The sequence below is a fragment of the Schistocerca piceifrons genome, unplaced genomic scaffold, assembly GCF_021461385.2.
Source record: "Schistocerca piceifrons isolate TAMUIC-IGC-003096 unplaced genomic scaffold, iqSchPice1.1 HiC_scaffold_175, whole genome shotgun sequence".
Classification (NCBI taxonomy): Eukaryota; Metazoa; Arthropoda; class Insecta; order Orthoptera; family Acrididae; genus Schistocerca; species Schistocerca piceifrons.
In genome coordinates, this window is record NW_025727623.1 from 24917 (window position 1) to 35279 (window position 10363).

At 49.9% G+C, this 10363-nt stretch overlaps 19 non-coding genes across 19 annotated transcripts; all 19 read left to right on the plus strand.

Moving 5' to 3' along the window:
- Positions 1-513: 513 nt before the first annotated feature.
- Positions 514-586, plus strand: Trnaf-gaa. The gene has a single exon. It is a non-coding gene; the product is annotated as a tRNA-Phe (tRNA).
- A 537-nt stretch (positions 587-1123) lies between these two features.
- On the plus strand, positions 1124-1196 carry Trnak-uuu. Its single transcript has one exon. It is a non-coding gene; the product is annotated as a tRNA-Lys (tRNA).
- A 123-nt stretch (positions 1197-1319) lies between these two features.
- Trnas-cga lies at positions 1320-1401 on the plus strand. Its single transcript has one exon. It is a non-coding gene; the product is annotated as a tRNA-Ser (tRNA).
- Positions 1402-2047: 646 nt separating this feature from the next.
- Positions 2048-2129, plus strand: Trnas-uga. Its single transcript has one exon. It is a non-coding gene; the product is annotated as a tRNA-Ser (tRNA).
- A 590-nt stretch (positions 2130-2719) lies between these two features.
- On the plus strand, positions 2720-2792 carry Trnaf-gaa. Its single transcript has one exon. It is a non-coding gene; the product is annotated as a tRNA-Phe (tRNA).
- Positions 2793-3329: 537 nt separating this feature from the next.
- On the plus strand, positions 3330-3402 carry Trnak-uuu. Its single transcript has one exon. It is a non-coding gene; the product is annotated as a tRNA-Lys (tRNA).
- Positions 3403-3525: 123 nt separating this feature from the next.
- Trnas-cga lies at positions 3526-3607 on the plus strand. Its single transcript has one exon. It is a non-coding gene; the product is annotated as a tRNA-Ser (tRNA).
- A 657-nt stretch (positions 3608-4264) lies between these two features.
- Trnas-uga lies at positions 4265-4346 on the plus strand. The gene has a single exon. It is a non-coding gene; the product is annotated as a tRNA-Ser (tRNA).
- A 590-nt stretch (positions 4347-4936) lies between these two features.
- Positions 4937-5009, plus strand: Trnaf-gaa. The gene has a single exon. It is a non-coding gene; the product is annotated as a tRNA-Phe (tRNA).
- A 537-nt stretch (positions 5010-5546) lies between these two features.
- Positions 5547-5619, plus strand: Trnak-uuu. The gene has a single exon. It is a non-coding gene; the product is annotated as a tRNA-Lys (tRNA).
- Positions 5620-5742: 123 nt separating this feature from the next.
- Positions 5743-5824, plus strand: Trnas-cga. The gene has a single exon. It is a non-coding gene; the product is annotated as a tRNA-Ser (tRNA).
- A 657-nt stretch (positions 5825-6481) lies between these two features.
- On the plus strand, positions 6482-6563 carry Trnas-uga. Its single transcript has one exon. It is a non-coding gene; the product is annotated as a tRNA-Ser (tRNA).
- A 590-nt stretch (positions 6564-7153) lies between these two features.
- On the plus strand, positions 7154-7226 carry Trnaf-gaa. Its single transcript has one exon. It is a non-coding gene; the product is annotated as a tRNA-Phe (tRNA).
- Positions 7227-7763: 537 nt separating this feature from the next.
- On the plus strand, positions 7764-7836 carry Trnak-uuu. Its single transcript has one exon. It is a non-coding gene; the product is annotated as a tRNA-Lys (tRNA).
- A 123-nt stretch (positions 7837-7959) lies between these two features.
- Positions 7960-8041, plus strand: Trnas-cga. The gene has a single exon. It is a non-coding gene; the product is annotated as a tRNA-Ser (tRNA).
- A 657-nt stretch (positions 8042-8698) lies between these two features.
- On the plus strand, positions 8699-8780 carry Trnas-uga. Its single transcript has one exon. It is a non-coding gene; the product is annotated as a tRNA-Ser (tRNA).
- Positions 8781-9370: 590 nt separating this feature from the next.
- Positions 9371-9443, plus strand: Trnaf-gaa. Its single transcript has one exon. It is a non-coding gene; the product is annotated as a tRNA-Phe (tRNA).
- Positions 9444-9980: 537 nt separating this feature from the next.
- Positions 9981-10053, plus strand: Trnak-uuu. The gene has a single exon. It is a non-coding gene; the product is annotated as a tRNA-Lys (tRNA).
- Positions 10054-10176: 123 nt separating this feature from the next.
- Positions 10177-10258, plus strand: Trnas-cga. Its single transcript has one exon. It is a non-coding gene; the product is annotated as a tRNA-Ser (tRNA).
- The last annotated feature ends 105 nt before the right edge of the window (positions 10259-10363 follow it).

Below are 10363 nucleotides of genomic sequence, written 5' to 3' on the forward strand. Positions count from 1 at the left end.
AGCAATGTGCAGTGTTATTTGATCCAGGGCGCAGCGTTACAGTCGCGCCCAGAAGCCGCAGCTCATCTCCGCGTCTCACAGCCGTCCACCAGGTGTTAGTACAAGTGTCGCCTCACTGGGCAGTGCAGATGTGTCCATTTTAGCTTGCAGACGATGACATGTAGCAATTTATGAGCTAACGCAGGTGGAATGTTTTACCGTGCGTATCTGCTAGATACTGCCTCTCATACGGTGGAGAGGCTCACTCCTTCTCGTGTCTCGTTCTCTGCACACGAGTTGCCCCTGGCATCGATATAGCACGGGTTTGCTAGCGTCAGCGAAGTCAATATTACACGAATCGAGTCGACATGTTTGCTTGTTACGATGACGGAAGCAGAAGAAATGTGTGTGGAACTTCACTGCATCGCCTGCTCGCCTTTCAGCGCCCCTGTGTCTTATCAGACGAAGGTGACTGTGAAACTGGCAACGAGGCAGACGTGAACGAACACATGCAAATGGCCGCCTTGAACGTCAGCCGAAATAGCTCAGTTGGGAGAGCGTTAGACTGAAGATCTAAAGGTCCCTGGTTCGATCCCGGGTTTCGGCAGGTATTCATTTTGATGCGACGCCAATGGAATTACTCTGCGTTTGTGATAATGCAACTACCGCTGACAACAAAAATGACTCTCTCCTGTAGCTGTTCTGGTTGCCTAGTGCATGCCGTAAGAGGAACTCACTAGACAACTAACTCCCTTAGAAGCAAAAGGATTAAAAATATCCTACCGACTGCATTCCTTTTTCTGTGTCAGGTGGTGAAGAACGTCTTCAACGGAACCGTGAAATGAGCGAAAACGTGGGAAACATTGCATTCGAAATGCTTGTGAATTTTCCAATTGCCCAGTGAGTGTCGACAAAACACGTAAATTCTCTGCTCCAACGTATGAGACGTAACAACTGGTGCAATTTGTTGTTGCATCATGTGCCAGCAGTCTTCGATAGTGTGTTACGAGCTTAGCGCGATAAGTTTGTAGACAGCATTTAGGCGACGTTTTATTAGTAACAGCCCCATACAGCGATTGCACAACAGTAAAGGACATGAGTCAATGTATAGTTGTGCATCGTGGGAGGTTTCACAGCGTCGTGTGCCCGGATAGCTCAGTCGGTAGAGCGTTAGGCGTTTAAGCTAAGGGTCCAGGGTTCAAGTCCCTGTCCAGGTGGAGATTTTAATACTTTGGTAGCGATTCGTCTGGTAGCGCTGGAAACGTTACGGAAAATAATGCAGCTACGCCGTTTTCTGACACCACAGTGCTTTAAACGGTAGCAGTTGCACCGCGCTAACGGCAGTCGTGGCCGAGTGGTTAAGGCGTCCGACTCGAAATCAGATTCCCTGTGGGAGCGTAGGTTCGAATCCTACCGGCTGCGTGCGATTTTGCGTAAAGAGGAGCAAACATTTTCGCACACATGTGACATGCGTGGGCGAATGCGGGTGCAAACCAGTGACGCCATTCTCAACAAGACGAAAATTTCCGTTTTAAGAATACTGAGTTTTCGCGACGACCGCTGCTTACTGTGGCTATCGGTTCACCTCACACTGACGCTGGTACTGCAGCACAGATGTGCTCGAAAGTGATGGAGAGAGCGAACATTTCAGATTCTTTTTAAGAATCGCAATTTCAATCATTCGAGTGCGGCAAAAGCAGTGGTGCAGCGTTTCTTTTCTTAAGATCTCGCAGCTGCTTGGAGGTATGTCCATCGTTTTAAGGCGCCAGAAAACTAGCGTCAGCGGGAAGTCGGTGAAGTCGCCATTGGAGCCATAAGCCAGTAATTACGACATGCGAATCACTCGCACACCACGCAGCTGTACGATAATGCTCGTGCGTGGGCCCGCATAGCTGAGTCGGTAGAGCGTTAGGGTCCTGGGTTCAAGTCCCTGTCTGGGCAAAAATGACTACACTTTCGTAGCGGCTAATGGAAACCCTAGAGAAAAGAGTGAGGCCACGCCGTTTTGTGCCATCAGATTGCTTCTGAAGATGGCGGTTTCACTTGTCGGGAGTCGCTTCCGCCACCGGCAGTCGTGGCCGAGTGGTTAAGGCGTCTGACTTGAAATCAGATTCCCTCTGGGAGCGTAGGTTCGAGTCCTGCCGGCTGCGAAAATTTTCTCGCTCTCAAAAGGCGGACGTTCAGCTGCATCCTAGCAGTTGCGTCACTACTAAACACGTGGGTCACCAGCAATGTGCAGTGTTATTTGATCCAGGGCGCAGCGTTACAGTCGCGCCCAGAAGCCGCAGCTCATCTCCGCGTCTCACAGCCGTCCACCAGGTGTTAGTACAAGTGTCGCCTCACTGGGCAGTGCAGATGTGTCCATTTTAGCTTGCAGACGATGACATGTAGCAATTTATGAGCTAACGCAGGTGGAATGTTTTACCGTGCGTATCTGCTAGATACTGCCTCTCATACGGTGGAGAGGCTCACTCCTTCTCGTGTCTCGTTCTCTGCACACGAGTTGCCCCTGGCATCGATATAGCACGGGTTTGCTAGCGTCAGCGAAGTCAATATTACACGAATCGAGTCGACATGTTTGCTTGTTACGATGACGGAAGCAGAAGAAATGTGTGTGGAACTTCACTGCATCGCCTGCTCGCCTTTCAGCGCCCCTGTGTCTTATCAGACGAAGGTGACTGTGAAACTGGCAACGAGGCAGACGTGAACGAACACATGCAAATGGCCGCCTTGAACGTCAGCCGAAATAGCTCAGTTGGGAGAGCGTTAGACTGAAGATCTAAAGGTCCCTGGTTCGATCCCGGGTTTCGGCAGGTATTCATTTTGATGCGACGCCAATGGAATTACTCTGCGTTTGTGATAATGCAACTACCGCTGACAACAAAAATGACTCTCTCCTGTAGCTGTTCTGGTTGCCTAGTGCATGCCGTAAGAGGAACTCACTAGACAACTAACTCCCTTAGAAGCAAAAGGATTAAAAATATCCTACCGACTGCATTCCTTTTTCTGTGTCAGGTGGTGAAGAACGTCTTCAACGGAACCGTGAAATGAGCGAAAACGTGGGAAACATTGCATTCGAAATGCTTGTGAATTTTCCAATTGCCCAGTGAGTGTCGACAAAACACGTAAATTCTCTGCTCCAACGTATGAGACGTAACAACTGGTGCAATTTGTTGTTGCATCATGTGCCAGCAGTCTTCGATAGTGTGTTACGAGCTTAGCGCGATAAGTTTGTAGACAGCATTTAGGCGACGTTTTATTAGTAACAGCCCCATACAGCGATTGCACAACAGTAAAGGACATGAGTCAATGTATAGTTGTGCATCGTGGGAGGTTTCACAGCGTCGTGTGCCCGGATAGCTCAGTCGGTAGAGCGTTAGGCGTTTAAGCTAAGGGTCCAGGGTTCAAGTCCCTGTCCAGGTGGAGATTTTAATACTTTGGTAGCGATTCGTCTGGTAGCGCTGGAAACGTTACGGAAAATAATGCAGCTACGCCGTTTTCTGACACCACAGTGCTTTAAACGGTAGCAGTTGCACCGCGCTAACGGCAGTCGTGGCCGAGTGGTTAAGGCGTCCGACTCGAAATCAGATTCCCTGTGGGAGCGTAGGTTCGAATCCTACCGGCTGCGTGCGATTTTGCGTAAAGAGGAGCAAACATTTTCGCACACATGTGACATGCGTGGGCGAATGCGGGTGCAAACCAGTGACGCCATTCTCAACAAGACGAAAATTTCCGTTTTAAGAATACTGAGTTTTCGCGACGACCGCTGCTTACTGTGGCTATCGGTTCACCTCACACTGACGCTGGTACTGCAGCACAGATGTGCTCGAAAGTGATGGAGAGAGCGAACATTTCAGATTCTTTTTAAGAATCGCAATTTCAATCATTCGAGTGCGGCAAAAGCAGTGGTGCAGCGTTTCTTTTCTTAAGATCTCGCAGCTGCTTGGAGGTATGTCCATCGTTTTAAGGCGCCAGAAAACTAGCGTCAGCGGTGCGTCAGTGGGAAGTCGGTGAAGTCGCCATTGGAGCCATAAGCCAGTAATTACGACATGCGAATCACTCGCACACCACGCAGCTGTACGATAATGCTCGTGCGTGGGCCCGCATAGCTGAGTCGGTAGAGCGTTAGGGTCCTGGGTTCAAGTCCCTGTCTGGGCAAAAATGACTACACTTTCGTAGCGGCTAATGGAAACCCTAGAGAAAAGAGTGAGGCCACGCCGTTTTGTGCCATCAGATTGCTTCTGAAGATGGCGGTTTCACTTGTCGGGAGTCGCTTCCGCCACCGGCAGTCGTGGCCGAGTGGTTAAGGCGTCTGACTTGAAATCAGATTCCCTCTGGGAGCGTAGGTTCGAGTCCTGCCGGCTGCGAAAATTTTCTCGCTCTCAAAAGGCGGACGTTCAGCTGCATCCTAGCAGTTGCGTCACTACTAAACACGTGGGTCACCAGCAATGTGCAGTGTTATTTGATCCAGGGCGCAGCGTTACAGTCGCGCCCAGAAGCCGCAGCTCATCTCCGCGTCTCACAGCCGTCCACCAGGTGTTAGTACAAGTGTCGCCTCACTGGGCAGTGCAGATGTGTCCATTTTAGCTTGCAGACGATGACATGTAGCAATTTATGAGCTAACGCAGGTGGAATGTTTTACCGTGCGTATCTGCTAGATACTGCCTCTCATACGGTGGAGAGGCTCACTCCTTCTCGTGTCTCGTTCTCTGCACACGAGTTGCCCCTGGCATCGATATAGCACGGGTTTGCTAGCGTCAGCGAAGTCAATATTACACGAATCGAGTCGACATGTTTGCTTGTTACGATGACGGAAGCAGAAGAAATGTGTGTGGAACTTCACTGCATCGCCTGCTCGCCTTTCAGCGCCCCTGTGTCTTATCAGACGAAGGTGACTGTGAAACTGGCAACGAGGCAGACGTGAACGAACACATGCAAATGGCCGCCTTGAACGTCAGCCGAAATAGCTCAGTTGGGAGAGCGTTAGACTGAAGATCTAAAGGTCCCTGGTTCGATCCCGGGTTTCGGCAGGTATTCATTTTGATGCGACGCCAATGGAATTACTCTGCGTTTGTGATAATGCAACTACCGCTGACAACAAAAATGACTCTCTCCTGTAGCTGTTCTGGTTGCCTAGTGCATGCCGTAAGAGGAACTCACTAGACAACTAACTCCCTTAGAAGCAAAAGGATTAAAAATATCCTACCGACTGCATTCCTTTTTCTGTGTCAGGTGGTGAAGAACGTCTTCAACGGAACCGTGAAATGAGCGAAAACGTGGGAAACATTGCATTCGAAATGCTTGTGAATTTTCCAATTGCCCAGTGAGTGTCGACAAAACACGTAAATTCTCTGCTCCAACGTATGAGACGTAACAACTGGTGCAATTTGTTGTTGCATCATGTGCCAGCAGTCTTCGATAGTGTGTTACGAGCTTAGCGCGATAAGTTTGTAGACAGCATTTAGGCGACGTTTTATTAGTAACAGCCCCATACAGCGATTGCACAACAGTAAAGGACATGAGTCAATGTATAGTTGTGCATCGTGGGAGGTTTCACAGCGTCGTGTGCCCGGATAGCTCAGTCGGTAGAGCGTTAGGCGTTTAAGCTAAGGGTCCAGGGTTCAAGTCCCTGTCCAGGTGGAGATTTTAATACTTTGGTAGCGATTCGTCTGGTAGCGCTGGAAACGTTACGGAAAATAATGCAGCTACGCCGTTTTCTGACACCACAGTGCTTTAAACGGTAGCAGTTGCACCGCGCTAACGGCAGTCGTGGCCGAGTGGTTAAGGCGTCCGACTCGAAATCAGATTCCCTGTGGGAGCGTAGGTTCGAATCCTACCGGCTGCGTGCGATTTTGCGTAAAGAGGAGCAAACATTTTCGCACACATGTGACATGCGTGGGCGAATGCGGGTGCAAACCAGTGACGCCATTCTCAACAAGACGAAAATTTCCGTTTTAAGAATACTGAGTTTTCGCGACGACCGCTGCTTACTGTGGCTATCGGTTCACCTCACACTGACGCTGGTACTGCAGCACAGATGTGCTCGAAAGTGATGGAGAGAGCGAACATTTCAGATTCTTTTTAAGAATCGCAATTTCAATCATTCGAGTGCGGCAAAAGCAGTGGTGCAGCGTTTCTTTTCTTAAGATCTCGCAGCTGCTTGGAGGTATGTCCATCGTTTTAAGGCGCCAGAAAACTAGCGTCAGCGGTGCGTCAGTGGGAAGTCGGTGAAGTCGCCATTGGAGCCATAAGCCAGTAATTACGACATGCGAATCACTCGCACACCACGCAGCTGTACGATAATGCTCGTGCGTGGGCCCGCATAGCTGAGTCGGTAGAGCGTTAGGGTCCTGGGTTCAAGTCCCTGTCTGGGCAAAAATGACTACACTTTCGTAGCGGCTAATGGAAACCCTAGAGAAAAGAGTGAGGCCACGCCGTTTTGTGCCATCAGATTGCTTCTGAAGATGGCGGTTTCACTTGTCGGGAGTCGCTTCCGCCACCGGCAGTCGTGGCCGAGTGGTTAAGGCGTCTGACTTGAAATCAGATTCCCTCTGGGAGCGTAGGTTCGAGTCCTGCCGGCTGCGAAAATTTTCTCGCTCTCAAAAGGCGGACGTTCAGCTGCATCCTAGCAGTTGCGTCACTACTAAACACGTGGGTCACCAGCAATGTGCAGTGTTATTTGATCCAGGGCGCAGCGTTACAGTCGCGCCCAGAAGCCGCAGCTCATCTCCGCGTCTCACAGCCGTCCACCAGGTGTTAGTACAAGTGTCGCCTCACTGGGCAGTGCAGATGTGTCCATTTTAGCTTGCAGACGATGACATGTAGCAATTTATGAGCTAACGCAGGTGGAATGTTTTACCGTGCGTATCTGCTAGATACTGCCTCTCATACGGTGGAGAGGCTCACTCCTTCTCGTGTCTCGTTCTCTGCACACGAGTTGCCCCTGGCATCGATATAGCACGGGTTTGCTAGCGTCAGCGAAGTCAATATTACACGAATCGAGTCGACATGTTTGCTTGTTACGATGACGGAAGCAGAAGAAATGTGTGTGGAACTTCACTGCATCGCCTGCTCGCCTTTCAGCGCCCCTGTGTCTTATCAGACGAAGGTGACTGTGAAACTGGCAACGAGGCAGACGTGAACGAACACATGCAAATGGCCGCCTTGAACGTCAGCCGAAATAGCTCAGTTGGGAGAGCGTTAGACTGAAGATCTAAAGGTCCCTGGTTCGATCCCGGGTTTCGGCAGGTATTCATTTTGATGCGACGCCAATGGAATTACTCTGCGTTTGTGATAATGCAACTACCGCTGACAACAAAAATGACTCTCTCCTGTAGCTGTTCTGGTTGCCTAGTGCATGCCGTAAGAGGAACTCACTAGACAACTAACTCCCTTAGAAGCAAAAGGATTAAAAATATCCTACCGACTGCATTCCTTTTTCTGTGTCAGGTGGTGAAGAACGTCTTCAACGGAACCGTGAAATGAGCGAAAACGTGGGAAACATTGCATTCGAAATGCTTGTGAATTTTCCAATTGCCCAGTGAGTGTCGACAAAACACGTAAATTCTCTGCTCCAACGTATGAGACGTAACAACTGGTGCAATTTGTTGTTGCATCATGTGCCAGCAGTCTTCGATAGTGTGTTACGAGCTTAGCGCGATAAGTTTGTAGACAGCATTTAGGCGACGTTTTATTAGTAACAGCCCCATACAGCGATTGCACAACAGTAAAGGACATGAGTCAATGTATAGTTGTGCATCGTGGGAGGTTTCACAGCGTCGTGTGCCCGGATAGCTCAGTCGGTAGAGCGTTAGGCGTTTAAGCTAAGGGTCCAGGGTTCAAGTCCCTGTCCAGGTGGAGATTTTAATACTTTGGTAGCGATTCGTCTGGTAGCGCTGGAAACGTTACGGAAAATAATGCAGCTACGCCGTTTTCTGACACCACAGTGCTTTAAACGGTAGCAGTTGCACCGCGCTAACGGCAGTCGTGGCCGAGTGGTTAAGGCGTCCGACTCGAAATCAGATTCCCTGTGGGAGCGTAGGTTCGAATCCTACCGGCTGCGTGCGATTTTGCGTAAAGAGGAGCAAACATTTTCGCACACATGTGACATGCGTGGGCGAATGCGGGTGCAAACCAGTGACGCCATTCTCAACAAGACGAAAATTTCCGTTTTAAGAATACTGAGTTTTCGCGACGACCGCTGCTTACTGTGGCTATCGGTTCACCTCACACTGACGCTGGTACTGCAGCACAGATGTGCTCGAAAGTGATGGAGAGAGCGAACATTTCAGATTCTTTTTAAGAATCGCAATTTCAATCATTCGAGTGCGGCAAAAGCAGTGGTGCAGCGTTTCTTTTCTTAAGATCTCGCAGCTGCTTGGAGGTATGTCCATCGTTTTAAGGCGCCAGAAAACTAGCGTCAGCGGTGCGTCAGTGGGAAGTCGGTGAAGTCGCCATTGGAGCCATAAGCCAGTAATTACGACATGCGAATCACTCGCACACCACGCAGCTGTACGATAATGCTCGTGCGTGGGCCCGCATAGCTGAGTCGGTAGAGCGTTAGGGTCCTGGGTTCAAGTCCCTGTCTGGGCAAAAATGACTACACTTTCGTAGCGGCTAATGGAAACCCTAGAGAAAAGAGTGAGGCCACGCCGTTTTGTGCCATCAGATTGCTTCTGAAGATGGCGGTTTCACTTGTCGGGAGTCGCTTCCGCCACCGGCAGTCGTGGCCGAGTGGTTAAGGCGTCTGACTTGAAATCAGATTCCCTCTGGGAGCGTAGGTTCGAGTCCTGCCGGCTGCGAAAATTTTCTCGCTCTCAAAAGGCGGACGTTCAGCTGCATCCTAGCAGTTGCGTCACTACTAAACACGTGGGTCACCAGCAATGTGCAGTGTTATTTGATCCAGGGCGCAGCGTTACAGTCGCGCCCAGAAGCCGCAGCTCATCTCCGCGTCTCACAGCCGTCCACCAGGTGTTAGTACAAGTGTCGCCTCACTGGGCAGTGCAGATGTGTCCATTTTAGCTTGCAGACGATGACATGTAGCAATTTATGAGCTAACGCAGGTGGAATGTTTTACCGTGCGTATCTGCTAGATACTGCCTCTCATACGGTGGAGAGGCTCACTCCTTCTCGTGTCTCGTTCTCTGCACACGAGTTGCCCCTGGCATCGATATAGCACGGGTTTGCTAGCGTCAGCGAAGTCAATATTACACGAATCGAGTCGACATGTTTGCTTGTTACGATGACGGAAGCAGAAGAAATGTGTGTGGAACTTCACTGCATCGCCTGCTCGCCTTTCAGCGCCCCTGTGTCTTATCAGACGAAGGTGACTGTGAAACTGGCAACGAGGCAGACGTGAACGAACACATGCAAATGGCCGCCTTGAACGTCAGCCGAAATAGCTCAGTTGGGAGAGCGTTAGACTGAAGATCTAAAGGTCCCTGGTTCGATCCCGGGTTTCGGCAGGTATTCATTTTGATGCGACGCCAATGGAATTACTCTGCGTTTGTGATAATGCAACTACCGCTGACAACAAAAATGACTCTCTCCTGTAGCTGTTCTGGTTGCCTAGTGCATGCCGTAAGAGGAACTCACTAGACAACTAACTCCCTTAGAAGCAAAAGGATTAAAAATATCCTACCGACTGCATTCCTTTTTCTGTGTCAGGTGGTGAAGAACGTCTTCAACGGAACCGTGAAATGAGCGAAAACGTGGGAAACATTGCATTCGAAATGCTTGTGAATTTTCCAATTGCCCAGTGAGTGTCGACAAAACACGTAAATTCTCTGCTCCAACGTATGAGACGTAACAACTGGTGCAATTTGTTGTTGCATCATGTGCCAGCAGTCTTCGATAGTGTGTTACGAGCTTAGCGCGATAAGTTTGTAGACAGCATTTAGGCGACGTTTTATTAGTAACAGCCCCATACAGCGATTGCACAACAGTAAAGGACATGAGTCAATGTATAGTTGTGCATCGTGGGAGGTTTCACAGCGTCGTGTGCCCGGATAGCTCAGTCGGTAGAGCGTTAGGCGTTTAAGCTAAGGGTCCAGGGTTCAAGTCCCTGTCCAGGTGGAGATTTTAATACTTTGGTAGCGATTCGTCTGGTAGCGCTGGAAACGTTACGGAAAATAATGCAGCTACGCCGTTTTCTGACACCACAGTGCTTTAAACGGTAGCAGTTGCACCGCGCTAACGGCAGTCGTGGCCGAGTGGTTAAGGCGTCCGACTCGAAATCAGATTCCCTGTGGGAGCGTAGGTTCGAATCCTACCGGCTGCGTGCGATTTTGCGTAAAGAGGAGCAAACATTTTCGCACACATGTGACATGCGTGGGCGAATGCGGGTGCAAACCAGTGACGCCATTCTCAACAAGACGAAAATTTC